The following is an 18,849-nucleotide window of genomic DNA, read 5'->3' on the forward strand; positions in this document are numbered from 1 at the left end:
TCTTCAATGCTAATTAGTGCTACCAGTTTTTGAGTTAGCTGATCTGTATCTGTTGTACCTCTCCACAGAAGGTCGGCCAGCGGGCGGCAGGCGGCAGGCGCCAGGTGCAGAGATGTCACTCACCCTGGTTGGAGCCGTACGTAGCTAGATTTATACCACTGGAAGCATGCAAATATTTGGTGCTAGATTTATAGCAGCGACGCATTCAGGCTGATTTAAATGCGGCGGTCGACTAGGAAGAGGATAAATGGGTCGATCCTGGAATGCTCCCTCAGGACATGATGGACTCCAGCACTGTCCGTTGTCCGTCCCGCCGCATTTGTCCACGCCTAGACAACTGAATAGGAGACCGGCCAGCATTTGCATTTAATAAAACCGCTGAACAATCATAAATAGATCGCAGATAGGATGATTATAAGCGAGCGATGGATGGTGAATGTGCGGCTGATAGCGTCGACCGCGGTGACTCTAGAGAAGTGTACAGGTGATCATAAGAGTCTTATCTTGATTATACACCTGACGTCATATGTCGTGTTGCCACTATACAAGTAGAAGAGTCGAGTACACAGTATATTGAAAGATTTAATGAGTGTTTGTAGTAATTTCCTCCACAACGTATTTAACTGTAATTACACATCAAACACTAGTAATTTCCGTCCAGTATTTCACAATTTATTTCTAGTTTTAAAAAGTTTAAAATATCAACTCTAATTGCACACCAACCATGAAAATCCATAGACACAATTCTGTGTATTTTTTATCTGTTACTATCGCAATAACCTCACGTGTGGGTCTAGAAACTCGCATAAGACTAAACCAAATTTGCTTTTAAGGGTAAAGAACTGAGAGGTGGGGAGGATGGGGAGTTGAGTTTTGCTCCACTGTGCTCGAATCCGGATTCAGAATTATTTTCTCGAAAGCAGAGAACTTAGTAGCTCAGAATGGTTGGAAGGATCCTGACACAAAAGGTCTCAAAACCTCGAAGCTTTCACAGACTAGTTGGTTATATTACCAGAGAGATTGAGAGAGTATGTAGACCAAATACGTAAGTGACTTCAAAGTAGATAAGTTACCTAGTACCCAGTAAGATCCACATAGCTGTTAAATTTTGGATTGTTTTATTTGATTTTTTATCTTATAATAACTATTTAATGATTGCAAGGGAACAAAGTGCAAGTAAACAACATCTGGTACAATAATTGGTATACTTTATAATTTAGATAAACTTTCAGGAACCAATACCATTCCGTCTGAAGTCTTTTACCGCTTGTATTGTTTCTGTTGCCCTATATATTGTGTACATCTCATAGTTGTACACTTCAATGGTAAATTCGTTTAACCAGTAAAAGTCCATCATAAAAACTGCATGCAACAGCTGACTTAGTCTGTAAGAGTAGTGGCACGACCATTCTTATAGATTCTTCTTGAAATTGGGCGGAAGACTTTTTTCACAAATTTTGGAACATTAATAACTATTTAATAATTAAGTTGTTGCATTTAACTTGAGTCTTTGAAGTAGCTCAATGATCAGCTAAATGCTGTCTTTTTTCATGGTTTGATCTCGGGCTAGATTTGTGATCTTAAAGATCTAATCTGATGTTTTCAAATAGTTGAAGATCAGGGAGACAGAAATAGCATCACTTTTAGACTTTAAACATACATTTTCTAGTTGTATAAGGTAGGAAGCGAAATGAATAAGAATAAAATACTTAAAACCAGTTCGGTTATATCTTGCCAACACTGTCAGTTATACAGTAATTTATCACTTCTGACATTATTTTTACAGCCAGATATGGATTCTAATATCCCTAATATACTAAAGAGAAATTCATTTTGTGATACAACCTGCTAAACAATAAAAATATTCTACTAAAGGCTTTAATCACACTATAAAACTTGTAGGTAATAAAACATTCCTATAAACCTTAGATGCCATCTTCGTCCATTAATAGATGTACCTGTTATCAATTACATGTTGGCGTTTACCAACTCCTCAGCTCACTTTTACAGCCCCCGCACGTTCGCATAGTAAACTCCTGTCAATTACGGATATCACTGGCATACTATTTGGGATAACTTAGCTTTCGCGGCCTCATTATTCGCTAATTGATCAAGAGAAAAGGATGCTGCCTAGGAACATTTTTAATCCCCGACGTTAGTAATGTAGAGTACATTTTCCAGTATACACAACAATTTTGAATAAATATTAAAATTAAACTGGGTGACACGACAACTTACGTATTTAATTCACTATCGGTGAAAAGTGAATGAGGTTTTAAAAGTTTGGGGCAAAATATTTGATTTTTTCTGTGTATTTTAATGACAATAAAACTTGAAAACATTTTCTCGAAAAATTTTTCAATATCATTGCGAACTTTGTTACAAAAAAAGACTTCTGATTATTTATGGGTTAATAATAAATAATTGCAATTAAGTTGCAAAATTTTATATTAAAACAAATTAATATCGATGAGAATTAAACTATTTTTAATGTTATTTTACCAATTTAAACCAAACTAAATATCAAAACTACAATATTAACTGTATAGGTCCTTGCCAGTGAAAATAATCTACAAAAGGAAATCTTTCAATTATTGTTATGAAGTAATTATTCCTACTATTTTTAAAAACTTATTCTGTCTAGAATAAATGGTATAGAAATCTTAAATTCTTTTAAATACATACAATTAGTTAGGAAGCATGTAATAATTATAAATAAGAACACTTTGTATATCAACATTCTGTTTTAAAAGTCATTTAGTATTCAAAAATAGTTAAATGGAACTATCAAGCCTAAATTAAAGGGCGTTCCTATAATTTTATAATGTATCTTAGTAAAATATATTCTGTAATAGTTGTCAGTGGAAACTGTTGCAGCTTTCGACTATTTTATCTGTTTCAGGTCCCGTTAAACTGTTGGAAACAGTTCCAAGATCAGTTCCTGCCTGGCTGCCGTCTGAATGGTCGCGGCGTTTTCCATAATTAAATATCATAAATAAATCCTTAGAAAGACTGTCAAGCTGTTCTCTATTTTTTATCTTGGCTTATAGTGTTTGTGGATAGACAAATTTAATTATAAAGCTATATTCGCATTAACAGCCTATTATACAACAGTCTTTATACATACTTTATACATACTTTATACCTTATACAGTCTTTATACTAATATCGTAAGTACCATTTCTCTACATTATGTCTAGTAACAAACAGTGAACATCTCTCTCTCTCTCTCTCTCTCTCTCTCTCTCTCTCTCTCAAAAAATAATATATGGTTTTTTTTCAGTATAATTTCTGATAAAATTAAATGCTTGACATGATAATATTGTTTATTTTTAACTATACCAAACAACGTTTGGTAAAAAAAATCGCAAAATCTATTCATGCCCATTATTACATTTATTTGTTTTAATTAAATATGTTTTAGGCACGTAATGCTATGTACATATATCACTGGAGAAATAAAGAATTGGAGAATAAAATACCATAAAATATAAATTTGTTTTCTTTCTGAAATGTGTTTGTTAGGAATAACAAAAGTATGCACTGCATATTTATTTAAAATCACTTACATTTCACATTCACGTTACAAAAGTACTAGATAGCTCGAGGTGGTCTTCCAATCACTCCAGTTCGATATTTCCAAATTTGTGTAACTCTCTCTCTCTCTCTCTCTCTCTCTCTCTTCCTCTCTCTCTCTCTCCCTCTCTCTCTCTCTCTCTCCGGCGAAGTTTTATTAATGATTGCTGCTATATACGTAAGCAAGGTTTAATTCAATCATCTCGGTAGTTTATTACAAGACTTTTATACCAGTTAAAAGTGGGTCTAATGATGTTTCCATTGAAAACGAAAGGCCTCACACAAATGATTTGAATTATTATTGGAGTGTGTGTTCTTACAAATGTAGGAACAGACAACTCGATACAACAGTGTATTTTAATGTTATGCTGTTTTCTATTTTGAAATCCAAAACAATTAATATTCAAACGGAAAAACTAGGTAAATACCTTGTGTAATCTATGTTATAATGTTAAAATCAACTTCCTTATATTCTTTATTTGTAACCCGTAAAACGATATTTTTCAGAACAACAAATTGTGAAACTGTTTCTTAATGTATAAGCAGTTTTATGAAATTACTAGCAGTTACCTGTGGATTCACTTTCTATTTATAGCCGAATAACAGGCATAGGGATCTATATCACAAATGTTTGTATCACTACTCCATCAAGTGCAAATAGACTTTGGATGTATACTGCGGAATCACACGGGGTATTACATGAATCGAGTGACCATACCAAAAAATTCGACAGTTACTTGCACGGTTTCAGTGACACGGCCACGGTGACCAGACAAAAATTCCTAACAGGAGGACTTTTGGGGTGAAAAAGGAGGATATTAAAGCAAAAAGGAGGACAGTATTAAACATTCTTATAAACTTTGAGAAAAACATTTAGTTATACATGATTAAAAAAACACACATTATAAAGTATTATTGTATTTGTGCATATTATAATGCAAATTAAATCGCTAAAACCGGATAGATTTGTTTTGAGATATCTAAAAAATCTAAAAATAAAATATTATTAAAGAATATATTGATGGGTCAAAGTATTAATCGAATTAACAATTTTGTATGTGGCTAAAGATTGCTAGTATTTTCTCTTTAAAACCAGAACTTATTTCAATCCACAATTTTATAATGATATTAAAAATAAATTATAGGTAATAATTGGAATTAATTTACTGCATTGGTTCATTACATTGTTAGTAAGCTGCACTAATAGACATTTATAAGGAATTATCACTAAAATAAATAAATAAATATATATATATATATATATATATATATATAAAACGTGTTATAACAATATTAACCTAATTAATTTCACATCAATAAAAAGCCAAGGGATAGTAGCGCCAGTGTAGCTGATCGGATAGAAAAAACAGTGAGTCAGTGACACTATAGATAGCACTCAACATACAACTGAATCTAACAGCGGTTCACATGACATGGCATTACGTGTGCGCTGCAATATCCTTTCATGGTCTATCTTCAGGACTTCGGAAATCAGAAGAATGTTTTAATGTGACAACTATATTTTTGAACATTTAAGTGTTTGCAAAAAACCGGGCATTTTCCCCTAAAGACGGACGTCTGCTCACCTTGGACACGACCCCACTGGCACGCGTTCCCTGCGAGAATCAATGTGAAAGCATCTAATAGATGTAGATTATTAGTTTAGCATCGATATTGAAAGAAAAATATTAGTTTAGTTAAAAGTAAATGGATTCCCATAGACAAGCTATCACCACCAATATATTCAAATCAAATTTTGACACATATGTTTTGTTTTATTCATAACATAGAGCAATACTACTCAATAAATCATGTCCGAAGTCGTTAGTCAGTTTGCGAATGGGTCAGTCCCACAAATAAAGAATGTTATTATTATCTATAAGGACAGGATCAGAATAAGCGGACATCCTAACAATGTTTGTTTCCAGAATAGATCTCAAAATTTAAAAACCAAATTGACGACTTTAAAATGACATTCATTAAATTGTGTTGTTTAAGAAACCACGTAATTTCCATAACTTTGCAAGTGTAGTTTTCATAGTCACATTTACAAACTCAACCATTAGAAATTTTTGCTAGGTCTGAAGAACACACAGATTGAAATCTGTTGATAAGAAATTGTATTAGTATAGAAAAGACATTGAAGGATGTATTCGTAAGTAAAGCACATTATTGTTGCAGGAAGTTGTGTTGGGAAATGGGAAAATTTGTATTGTAGTGAATTAAACGTATTTTTCATCTACCAGTAACTTACTTTTCCAGTGTGATAAGGTAAGTAGACAAATCAACAATGCGGTGCTAGTACGCGGACAAGCGATGACATGCACGAGTGCACGTCTTGGGCACGTCTCGGGCACGTTCAGGCACGCTTCTGTCACGCGTCTTCAGTCACGTTCAAATACACCCTCGTGTGTTGTTCTATTTAAATTACTGTGGTACAAACGACACCGTACTTAACAGCAATATAAATTATTTATAATATAAATAATATTATTTGTATGATTATTTATAACTCGTCATAGGTTAAATACGTATTTATTTAAGCGCCATATGTTGATGGTTTTTAAGATTCAAAGAATTTGTGTTATTAATGTTTGTTTTTATACACAGATAAGATTTACTATTAAATTCCCAACTCCCGATCAACGAAGAGGAATATTTGCTGTCAGTTTACAATCGGACCTGAGAATGTAGTGGCAACTTTTACAAATTTGATCTATATTCGAAGAAATATATGTGTATAGGACATTTATATGTATGTATTTTGATAGATAAATTAAGGTTTTTTATATTATTTGTTCATTTTTTAGTCTGTAGTAATATATAAAACCTAATATTATCTATCGGTGTGCTTGTGTAACGTTATTCAATCATGTAAAAGCTAATGGACCGATTTTATTTAAATTTTACGTGGACATACTTAGGGTCTATGTTTAACATATAGACTATTCATATTTCAAAAGTGCCTCCGAGCTTCGACTAACTGCTTTTGAAAAATCCAATATAATACTCTATAATGGATAGTGGAGTATTAAGGGAGTTTTAAGTCTATGTTATGAACTTGACTTAATAAGGAGATAGTACATTTATTTTAATCACCTGTCAAGGTCAAAAATAATAAGTACAGTAATTTATACAAATTTAAACAGGTGATAAGAAAAGTGTTTTCTTTTAATAGATTATAACAAAAATTACTTGATCTGTCAATGTCAGTTACACTTTAAAAATGTGTAAAATGGGTTTGTATTTAATGGCTTTATATCAGCTACAGTAAAATTCCATAATTTATCAAATCATAGCATAAAATAATAAATTGTAACTGAAACCACTGGAGCTATTCAATAAATAAAAAACTATTGGATAGAAATTCGTGGACTGTCTGATGTATTTCTAAAGATTATTTATTGGGATATCTTTCAGTTCTACCACTTCTCACAGGATCGTTTCGAATGCCATTTAAAAATAATATGTTCAAGGTATTGAAATTGAAATTCTTGGCAAAGCCACGGGTAAATGCTAGTAATATACAATAACATATTAATTTTTCCAAAGATGTTTTTTTAATATAATAGGATAATTGAACTATACAAGTGTGAATTACGACCACAGGGACAATTCCTCAAACTAGTGGTGTGTTCTTAAACTTTCCGGTATGCATGTGCTGATTTCAATGCATCCAACAGCTCAGAAGTTTACGTCCTGTTCTAGGAGTATAGTAGTATTAGTGATCAATATAAAACTATCATTTCCAAATAAATATTTTTGTCTTTTAAATACCTTTGTACAATGTGATGTAAGGTAGCATTTATACTAAGAAGTGGTGGTTCTCTTGCATATATGACTAATTTTCACTACTATGCAGGTTTCTCCAGTGTTTTATTTATTATAGTAATTTTCACTGAAAATTTCCCATGATTCATCAATGCACCTCGCTATTATGGAAGCCGATTTTATTTATTTAATAACAACGAACTTAATTATCTACCACGAACAAGACATATGCATGTAGAAGATAATAATAGGCTTCTGTACCAGCATTCGTGCGCTGCCCCAAAGGAGTTTAATTGCAGAAAATCATCCAGGCACTATAAAAGTTCACCTGAAAGTAACAATTGTCTTTACGGCAATATATTAACAGGTAATGGCCAATAACTACTCTACCACGCCACGTATGAGGGTTACTGCCCATTAAATTAAATATCATCATACATTACGATACAATCACTCCTGGACTCGTAAATATAGCACTTTCGCTCATGTCATAAAATTTTAATGGATTGCCTCTTCCTTCGGCAGCAGCCATGAAGACCATGAAAATAGAACCTGTTGAAGATGATCGTGGCCGATAAAAATGAACTATGTCTATGCGTGTATTGATATAAGTAAGTTATTGTTACCGAAAACCATGCAACCAGGATAATTTAAATGGCTACTGCCAGGAATTGCGAGCACTTCCTAAAGGTTAAGTTAAGTATAAGTCGAGGTTTCGAAAAGCAACAGTCTTCTGATAATCATAGAATGGCCTTTTCATAATTTCATAATGCCAGAGAAAAAAATAAAACAAGGCATTTAAGAAAAAAGGTAATTTTTTCTGAATAAGTTGTGGTGGCTGCCCAAAAGTCACTCGCCACCTCGTATCTATTATTAATAACATATGGATTTTCTTCCTTATTGCCCTAAAACATTTTACGCGTTAGCGTCAAGCTCCCTTGGAGACAATGGTATGGTCTGGACAGCAGAAAAGTGTATGGTTGTAACAGTGACCTTAACATAATTTTTTATAACCAGAACCTATTCCCCAGTCCGCTTGGATCTAAAATCATAAATCCAAAAACCCAAAAATGGGTGCACAGGTGGTACCTGATTTTTTATTTATGCTTGGCTTTATCTAATACTCCAGATTATATTTAAATTATTTGAGGGACATTTAGTGTGGAGTTTAAACAGTAGCGCAGGTAACGTCTTCTATGAGATTTCACTAATAACTGCCTTCCTTCATCCTTTTCTACTGTTGATTGTGTAGTAACTTTTAATACTGTCCATAATAGGCCCAAAAACAGGGGTTTCTATTAATTAAAGGAGGTTAGATGACATGACCAACGAATTAATTGTGATGTTTGAATAAGAAGAATTTCTGTTTTACATTTTGAATAAAGATTAAGGTAAAACCGACTGTTGACAGATAAGTTTATTGACAATATCAACCAAAACACAAGATGTCTGATTGCACACACATTTAAATGTATTGTCCTGCATTTAATTCTGTGTATAGCAGTAATTTATATTGGAACGGCTCAAAAGAGTTGCGCAATTTTTTTTTTAAACAAGAGCTTCGCTGTGAATTATTCACTGCTTTGATGTTCTTTAAATACGTCTTGGTCCATACGATAAATTTGAAAAACAATTTCAATAAATTAGAATAGGTTACTCAAATTTAATTTTTATTGAATTATTGTTTTGAATCACCTTTATCTTCAAATCTAGTACCACTTAAAATATTGTAATTTATTTATTACCTCCAAACTTTGATTACTGGGAAGCGCAGAGGATTTAAAAAATCTATCTTTTTTTAAGCCGTAAAAGCCGTTCCAGTTAACGTAGGTACAATTTTAAGAATAGTAATTGTAAATAGTCACCAATTTAAAACGACAGGTTGAGAGAAGGTATGACGTTGCGATCTCTGTATAGTAAACCACTCTATGGGATACAGCTGTAGTTAGACTCGGAAAAACCCGTGGTGTGGATCACTCTGTGGAGAGGTTTGTAATTAAGAGGTAAGCCGCACATTGGCGTGAACATATTCTGGACCAGAGACGAGCGGAGGCCATTATTAGAGATTAGCAGGGTATCAATCACAGGTTCTGACAATGTGTCAACAGATCTCGGCCTCGTGTTCACGTTTTGTCAGATAATTGAATAGTTCCTCCCTCCGCCGCCGGAGATCGCTCACACCTGCCTGACACCTGACAGCCCATCTGGAGTATGCATGTGTTTCATTCACAAACGTTAACAAATTTCACTGTCACGACTATTCGTGATTGTTGATATTTCGGTCCTGCCGAGGCGCTGCAGAGGATTCATGGGAAAAGTAAGCCGCATTTGCATAATTGTGATGTGATCATTAAATTTAAATTTGTTGCGTCTCAGACAAGATTAAAATGTAACGCGCTTTGCTCGTTTTCGCGTCACTTTCCATCTTTAATGAAATTACTTTCATGTTCATATCAAGCGTCCCAAACTGTTTTATGAAATGTAGACAGTTTTGAATTGGTAAAATGTTTAGTTTGTACAATCGTTTTATATAAACTTAAAATCTACTGAAGTATTTTATCTATGTTAAAATTAGGATTAATTTATAATTATACTTTTTCTCTATGATTCGTACCTTAAAGTCGGATAGTTTGTTTGTAATAGACGGCATTGTGGATCAGGATTTACTCGCTACATAGTAAAAGTTCTTATTTTAATAAAGTACTATATTACATTTTACTGACTGTTCAGGCACTAATACTGTTTAAATTATGGAACATATTGCTTGAATTTCGTTCGTAAGAGGAATTATACGACTTCAAATTTAATCCAGTAATTTCATAAAAACATGTTTACTGTAAATTTTGCACATGAAGGTATATAAATTCTTATTTGACACGTATTACATTTAAATTGTGTATTGCTCCAAAATTATTTGTTTACTTTAGCCTATATTGTAGCCATAAACCTGAGGACAAGATTATTTTGCATAGCTCGAAACGTAGTGTTACTGATTACTTGTGTCAATGAACGAGGGGAAATGTCGAAGATAAATGCTATTATCTACCTTGTCTAGTATAATTGCTGTGCATATATTTACTAATGTTGCAGTGACAAAATTTCAATCGCGTGTCAAATTTGTGTTGAAACTTTATATTTGATACTGCATTTTCATTCTCCTAAACATATTTAAGTATAGGGAATGTGTTCCTCTGCAAACTGTGTTTTTACGTCAGATCAGTACATTTTTTTACCTATATTTCTTGTAAAGTAATTATATTTATTAATAAAAGATAACATGTATACGCTGGTACGATGGTTATCTTGCCTTAGAATACCACCATATTGAGTCGTGCTAAATATCACATGGAGAAGCTGAGCGTTAGTCTGAAGGAGTACTCTTATTTAGATCGAAGGATTTTTGAATAATTTCATTAACTAACGAATAACTTCATTCTCTATTTAATTACTTGTCAGAGTTTAATTAACCTAATCTCAATCTTTAGAGTTTTCATAGCTACAAATAATTTACACTCTTAATATTTGATTTTACCCTGTTATAATTCAACATTCCTAGGGAGAAGGATTCTTAGGAAGAAATTGACAAACGACCACTTTGGCATTGCCAATAGCGCCAACGGCAATTTGTTGTTTGGACGAGTACCAGTAGTGAGTTCCTTAGACTCTTAGAAGCTATAAAGTAGTTTCTTGCTATTAGGAACACATCAAGTGGAGTGCAGTTGACGTTTTGACCAAGAAAGGGTGTTTCGGCAGTGACGGTTCCTAAATTTTACGTCACATGTATTAGATCTATTGTTGGTAGAAATATTCTCATTGACAGAAATCAAAGTTCCCAGCAAAGAACCATGCATCCATGCAGCTGTTTAAGAGCTCCTGATATCACACAGTTTTTACTACATTATATTTACTGGTTGAAAAAATATCATAGGTAATGTTAACAGTAAAAGACGCATTTGCTAGTGATTTTAACATCAAAATCTTAAAAAATATTCGATTAAAGAAAAGAACGAATCAGTCTTGTAAAGTCATATAACTATTTGCTAATGTTTTCTGAACCGATCTGCGTCAGTGCAGAATCTCCCAATTGTTTAGATAAATGACAAACTGTGTTACGAATTCCAAACTGATTACAAAGCCGGATCTTCCTGATGCTAAAACTCCTGTGATGTCGTCATAGATTGGTGTTTCCAAACATTTAGATAGAGTCAAAATATATTTCAGCAGTCAAAATAATTTTCCGTCACAAAGGATTCTTGTATTTACTACGACTTTATCTGCAGATAATTTTTCAGAATTTTTAAAGACTTATCAATTAGAGTGTATACACTGAGTCTTTGAGAGATCTTTTCTTTATTTAAAATGTTATTCTTAAAATTGTTTTCATTTCCGAGTACCTGTTAAAAGGAACATTAAAACTGCAACGTGGGGATTACAGTTGGCTTCAAAGTCCGGAGAGTGATTGGTACATTCTACGGAGGTCAACAAGCCTAGACAGGTTTTGGTTAAGTACAAAGAAAACACAATTTTTGAGAACGGGGGCGGGAAAATAAAGGAAATTCATGAAAATACCGGTATGTTTTTACAAATATTCCGGATAATACCAAAGTACCCAAACCTTTTTGCAAAAAAAGTTTATATAAGTACTAAGCAAAAAAACTGTAGTAGACTTATTAACCCTTTGGACGCCAACGCCCAAGGCTGCCGCCCTACCCATCACAGCGCCCGAACCAACTGTACTAGCCAAAACCGCCAGCCCTGTTTTGACGTTTTTGTAACCTATTACGCTTTGCTCTGTATTATCCTTAGTTTTTATGTTAATTGAATGTCTATTTTTTTATTTGTAGGAAATTATATGCGCTATCGAAGTGTGTTATTACAAATACTATTTAGAATGGAACTACATTGTTTATGATGTGGTAATACCTAACCAAAACATTTGTTTACATAAAATTTCACTTCAGGCCAAAATATCGGTACGAAAAAAATATTTTTTACGTATCGGTGATATTTTTATTCGTTACAGATATTATATCTAAGACTGCTCACAAAAATTCAGAACTGAAAGTTGAAAATAGTTTCACAAAACATACTTTTAATTAGTGTTGATATTAGAAAAATGGTAGGCTACTATAAACTAGAATTAATTTTACAGTAGGAAATACGTTTACCTTCTGGATCTTCAATCTAGATATGGATTTATACATACATACTCATTGCTTAAGGATCACTGTTTAAACCCATTTTAATCAACACCACTTAACATTGGTTCTTCTCGTGTTATTAAAAAACCAACAAAGAATTTCACGGTCATATTGAGCTTGTAAATCAGCCAGACGCCAAAAAATGCGAGCATGTGCTGCTTCACGCAGGATTAATTGGTGCATGGGACGTTGACGTTGGCGCTTGCACTTCTGACAAATGTTTTCATCTTGCAGTTACCCGCAGCTTTGTGCGCAATTTTCAAAATCTGAGTATGATATCGTGTGGCTCTGTGATATTTTAAATCGTAACTAGGCATGTAATAGTACATTTTATTTCAGTGTTCACGGTCAAGAGGATCAGAGGTTAAGCCAAATTCGACTGACTTTTATAATAGGTTTTATTAGCGAAGGATCATATTAGTTCCATTGAATTATACGAGGGTCGTCCATAAAGTAACCGCCGTTTGGGCGTGGCGCGATAAGTAGTGGGGGTAGCGCCGCTATTCTCACATCGGTGTGCGCAGCCGTTCAGTACGCTTCTAGCTGTGCAAGGGAGAGCATCGTGCGATCGCGCGTTCTTTTGGTACAACGTAAAAACATGAGCGCCGTGATAGAAAATCCCGCCACGTGTGAAGTGCGTGGTGTAATAAGATCTCTGTGGTCGAAAAGTTACACAGCAGCTGAAATTCATCGTGAATTGAGTGCGGTGTATGGCCCAAACATTATGAGCGAAGGTGTAGTCCGTCAATGCAATGGGGTTATACCGCTTCGCCAAGCAAGCCGAAGAAAGCTCGCCAATCTTTTTCAGCGAGAAAATTGATGGCTACAGTTTTTTGGGATGCTAAGGGCATCTTGCTCGTTGAATTTATGGAGCGTGGTACGACCATTACAGCTGCAGCTTACTGTGAAACCTTAAAACGGCTACGACGAGCGATTCAAAACAAGCGTCGTGGTCTTCTGACATCTGGTGTTGTGTTTGTCCATGACAACGCCGGCCCTCATACAGCTCAAAGAACTACAGAACTTTTGAAAAAGTTCAAATGGGACGTTTTTGACCGACCCCCCCCTACAGCCCGGATTTGGCTCCCAGTGATTTCCATCTTTTCCCGTAAATGAAGCGGTGGCTTGCATCTCAGAGGTTTGCGAGTGATGAAGAGCTTCAAAACGCTGTAACATGTTGGCTACGTTCTCAGGCGGCAGATTTTTTTAAAGACGAAATTTAAAAAACTGTTAAAAGATATGATAAGTGCTTGAATTTGTATGGTGAATATGTATAAAAGTAGAGAAAAGCTGCCGTTTTAACATTTATATAATAAAATTTTTGAATCTCAACTAGTTTATTTTTTATTTCAAAACGGAGGTTACTTACGACACTAAATTTGAGTTTTCCTTATTGTTCTAATCATGGAGATGTAAACACATAAATGTGTTGAAAACTGATTCCCGTTAAAATGCGTCTAATTCTGCCACTAAAAAATACCTGATACTTCTCAATTGTTATAATGTTTGTTACTCCAGACTTGTGCAAGCGTACCTATCAAGTGGTCGTGCTCGCTTATGCGTTGACGAATTTCTTTGAGAAAAGTACCGTTGGAATTGTTATAAAATTATAAAAAAAACTTACAATCTTGTAATTTCTTATAACAGATGGAACACAGCTGATACTTTTTAACTAATACAATCTTTTTTGGGCCTGGTTTGTTCAAGTGTACCAATAAAGTGATCATGCTCACTTACGCGTTGACAGATTTTGTCACAGAAGATACCATTTGAATTGTTATAACAATACTAAATAGTTGGTATCTTGCGTATGTTTTATAACTATACTGGATTTTTGTTATTTAACTTTAAACACTTCCAACAGGCGCCAATTTTGTTAATCTTAAAGCAAATCATATTATCATATATTTTTAACCTTCTTAGTTTTACCAGACCATCAAAATAAAATATCCACAAATTCTTATTTATTTATAGGCATTTAAGTTATTGAATTGAATCCGGTATTTTTATTTATTTATTTAAACAAAAAAATTAATTTTTCATGAAAAACTTCGATAAATTCTATTTATATAAATTCTATTAATCCTTAGTTGAAAAGCAGTAATAGCAAAGTACTTTCCCTTTTATGTAACGAATAATGCCTCCAATCTAGGCACAGCAATTCATAGTAGAGCAGGTGTAAATTGGATTATACTGAAAGCAATGGTTTGTGTACGTTATTAAAAGTTGTAATAAGTGCGATTCAAATGCACTTGTCTGCCAGAGCTGGACTGGATACATTCCTCATTAGGTCTATTATAGTACGCGAAAAACGAGTACGCGATATTTTTACGTTTTTTTATCCATCACGAAAATTTTTAAAATCAGCTATATCATTCTCATGAATTTAATACTATACTAAATTTCGAATGCGGGGACTTAAAATTTTGAATGACGATTGAAATCGTATGCTTACAACGATGAAAGTAATTGTGCTCGACAATATTCATATCCCCTATACACAAGATAAAGGGCTTTGTGCAGTGGGGGAGTTACTGTGCTAAAACGATTACTTATACTGATGAATTAAGCGATGTTTGGAACAGATCGTCAGTACGGAAATATTATTTTTGTAACGGGGGAAGCTGCAAAGGGGGCTCTTGTTATTTATATTATTATTACAGGTAACATTTAGAAGTGTTCATTTAATTACATCCTATGCCTACTTTAGCGAATATATTTGTTAATTCTACTTCATATATGTTAGGTATCCAGATATATGATTTGGCTTATATTTAGTATCGGGAACCAGTGTGATCTTCATCGGACAGCGGAAGAGAACCAGCCAACCAGATGCTGCTGCCCCCACATGGACATCGTGTAGTGGCCGGCTAGACGGGTTAACGGCGCATTATAACCACATGATGCTGCTAACCATTGTATTTACAACTGGTACCCACACATAGCTCGGCTAATAACTAGACATACCATACAAGACGTGCTCTTTATTACCTGTTAAAGTATACTACTAACCTATTAGAAGACTCTTGTTCATTTCTTCACGGCTGAAATAAAACTAATAGCTTGATGTAAAGACTGGTAAATTTTACGAGATTCGATACACCTTGAAACAGCCGGCGTCAAAACGGGAAGCCCGGTTTCCAGAATAAGAATGTCCTAAGTGGAATCCACAATAATAACGGTTTTGCTCGGTATATTAAAGCGTGCAGACTTTTTTCAAATCTGAACTTTGAAGGTATGTTTCAATTAACTGTTTAAAGTGAATTGTAGACGTTTTTGATCTATTAAATGGGGTGAAAGGAAAGTAAGAAGAAAGTAAACGGTTCATTTTTCAGGGCCTGCAAGAAATCAATAAACACCATTATGTTTGTCAAAGGTAATATAACATGAATGTCATAATATCATTTTATGTGTGACAACTCGTAATGTCAAACACACAATGCATTATTATTTTTGGATATTAATTTGTAAAACTCTATGTTATGAGACACTAATGGTTATATTCATGTGTATGTTGATAAATTCGTATAACTTCCTAAAATGTTAAAACCCCATGATATTAAAACCTTAAAATGAAACTAAAATCATAAAAAGTGGTTATTTTCATTCAGTGAAGTTGTTTTGGATGCAATCATTCAGAATTAATATTTACAACACTTATTATTGTAAATAAAACAAAAATTATGACACTTTTCTCTTTTTGGTATTCGATGCCCATATGTAATGAGATATATCTATTCCTTTTCAAAAAATTTAAACGTCACCATCTTGAATCCTAAAAATATCAGAAAATTTTAAAGTATAAAATAAGATCAAAATTTGTTTAAAGTTATAAAAAGTTTTATGTTTTAACATTATTAAAAAATGTAGCTCAAATTCAAAGGGACGCAATATTGGAATTTTATGTTGATTTAGACTCTCTGACAAATCAAATACAATCTCTTTAAGAAGGGTAGTTTATATATAAGTACATTTTTGAAATACGGTGGTTCAGAATCAATCGTATGTGAGGTTCATAAAACCCTCGAACATTCCACCATAAGGATGCTTAAAATGACTTATTACTAAATACTCTCTAGGTCTCAAAATGTTTTCAAAAACATTTCAATTCAGCATTGAACATTTTAAACAAAAGTTTATTAAATTTTTTTTTTATTTTGGTTTTATTTATTACTAGATACCAGTATGTAGCCAACAATAAAAATATATCGCCTGCATAGGTGTAATGTATGCTAGTATTTCTCAGTTCTCAGGAGTGCTGTTGAAAGGTATGTAAGAGATTCTTTGATGTGTTTATCGATTAATCACATTTACATATTAAACTAAAAAAATCTGTTATAGAAAAATATGTAGAATTCAACACAACATTTTCAGCTTTCTATGGTTTACACATAAATCCATTTAATATTTATGTAGAAAATACTCGTTAACGTAGGTTGGTGGGTAAAAATTTACGAATATTTGGTGCTCTTACAGTTATATTATATTACTTAGCTAAAAAATAAATAAGTATTACCATTTTCCCATTTACCATTGTTATAATCTAAAGTGTAATAAATCTCAGCTAATTTAATTAAGGATAATGGAAAAGTGATGCTTTTAACTTACTTTTAACTTAAATTTTTAACAATAAGAGGTACTCGTCTTATATCAAATCTTATTCATAACGAGAATTTTTTACTTTGTTATAACCAATATTGTTTAGGTAGCTATATGATTTGCTTTAATGCTAAGTACAGTTACGCTCTGTTGTGTTCATTTAGGAAAAGAAGATGAGGAACTTATCATTTCACTTAATCGTAACAGGACATTTCACTACTTCCGGAGCGACGGTATATTCTCGAGTGGTACTGAGGAGAGGCCCCCCTTGTGATGTAGTGAGTAGGGGTAGCGAGCACTGCCTTAGTTTTATCATTTTGGAAGAAGGGGAGGACAGCCCTGTTCCAGCTTCTTTTAGTTCCAGGAAAAATTATTTCTTATGCTTAAGCTTGAAAAACCCTTAGCGATAAGGCTGCCCCACTCACTTCAATAGTTATCCTCAGCACTAAACCAGACATATGAAATACCCCTTTTTAACCCAATATGTCGGAATTTGCGGTTATAAATGTGCCGCTGGGACATGCATTGGGTTGCTCAGATTTAAGTGAAACATAGTTTTTTACGGTACACGGTATAAGGTCGCTACATCAATAAGTAATTTCTCTCTGAAATTGAAGACGGTAGTTAACACTGAAAAGAGTAATTTATGATAGGCAAATTAAACAAATTTCTAAATAATTTATAAATTAGTGTGATGTTAATTTAAATCATGTTTAAATTGATTGATAACTTAACAATAAATGTAATGGAGATCTATATTTATGTTATAACGCTTTCCAAAAGCAAACCCTGGTAACTAAGTATATATCTGAAGCATAACAGAATTTATCTTGAAAGGTTTCAATGCCGTAGTCATTGTATTTCATGAGTTTTGGATCTGTTATCATACTGAATTAAAATTTAAAAAAGGTTTTAGTCAGCTAAACATATTTGTGATAGTTGTCTTCTGGAGCCTCCTAAAAGTCCCTCCTTGACTTTCTTATGAAGATAGATGGAGTGAGTTACTTTGGAGGATGTTAATTTGACCAACTGAGGAGTTTAAAAATGTATGAGAACTTTTGACTCCACCCCCCCCCCCCCAATGTGGTATTTTTAGTGTGAGTCCAAATTTTTAAATAGTAACTCCTAGCAAGTGTTAAAACTTTAAAGGTGTTTATTATTATAAAAAGAAAAATAATAGTATAGACAAGAGGTCTCTAACGTTACTCTATCAAATTTGGTGGCCAATTAAAGTTTGAATTGTTTTATAACAACCCGCAGTTTAAGTTATATTTAAAGTTATTTCAAAGCAGATAAAAATTCACTTATGAGTTATTGTGAGAACTTACAACACCATAATTATAAAAAAGGGTTATTACAGGAATCAACAAACATCATCAACCATGATTAACATATCATTTATTAGATTTTCTTTTGTCTGACCGAAACCCATCAGGAAGTCCTGGGAATACCAATAGCTGGTTTTGCCATTTTACTTCTAATTGGTTATCAGTTGATATGTGAGACACATTCAGTCCAGTTATTGTGACAAAGTGCAGCGTAGAAAATGCAGCAAATACCCTTTTAGACTTTCGACTTTGTCTAGTGTTATGAAAATGCTCCAGAGTGTTAACAGCGTTTTTGCCTTTAAACCACTTGAGAGAAACTCGAACAGAACTGAGCCCAAGACAGTTCAGCGGCTCCGTTTGTTAGTTTATTATTG

This window comes from Homalodisca vitripennis, chromosome 2 (assembly GCF_021130785.1).
Source record: "Homalodisca vitripennis isolate AUS2020 chromosome 2, UT_GWSS_2.1, whole genome shotgun sequence".
NCBI classification, from domain to species: Eukaryota; Metazoa; Arthropoda; class Insecta; order Hemiptera; family Cicadellidae; genus Homalodisca; species Homalodisca vitripennis.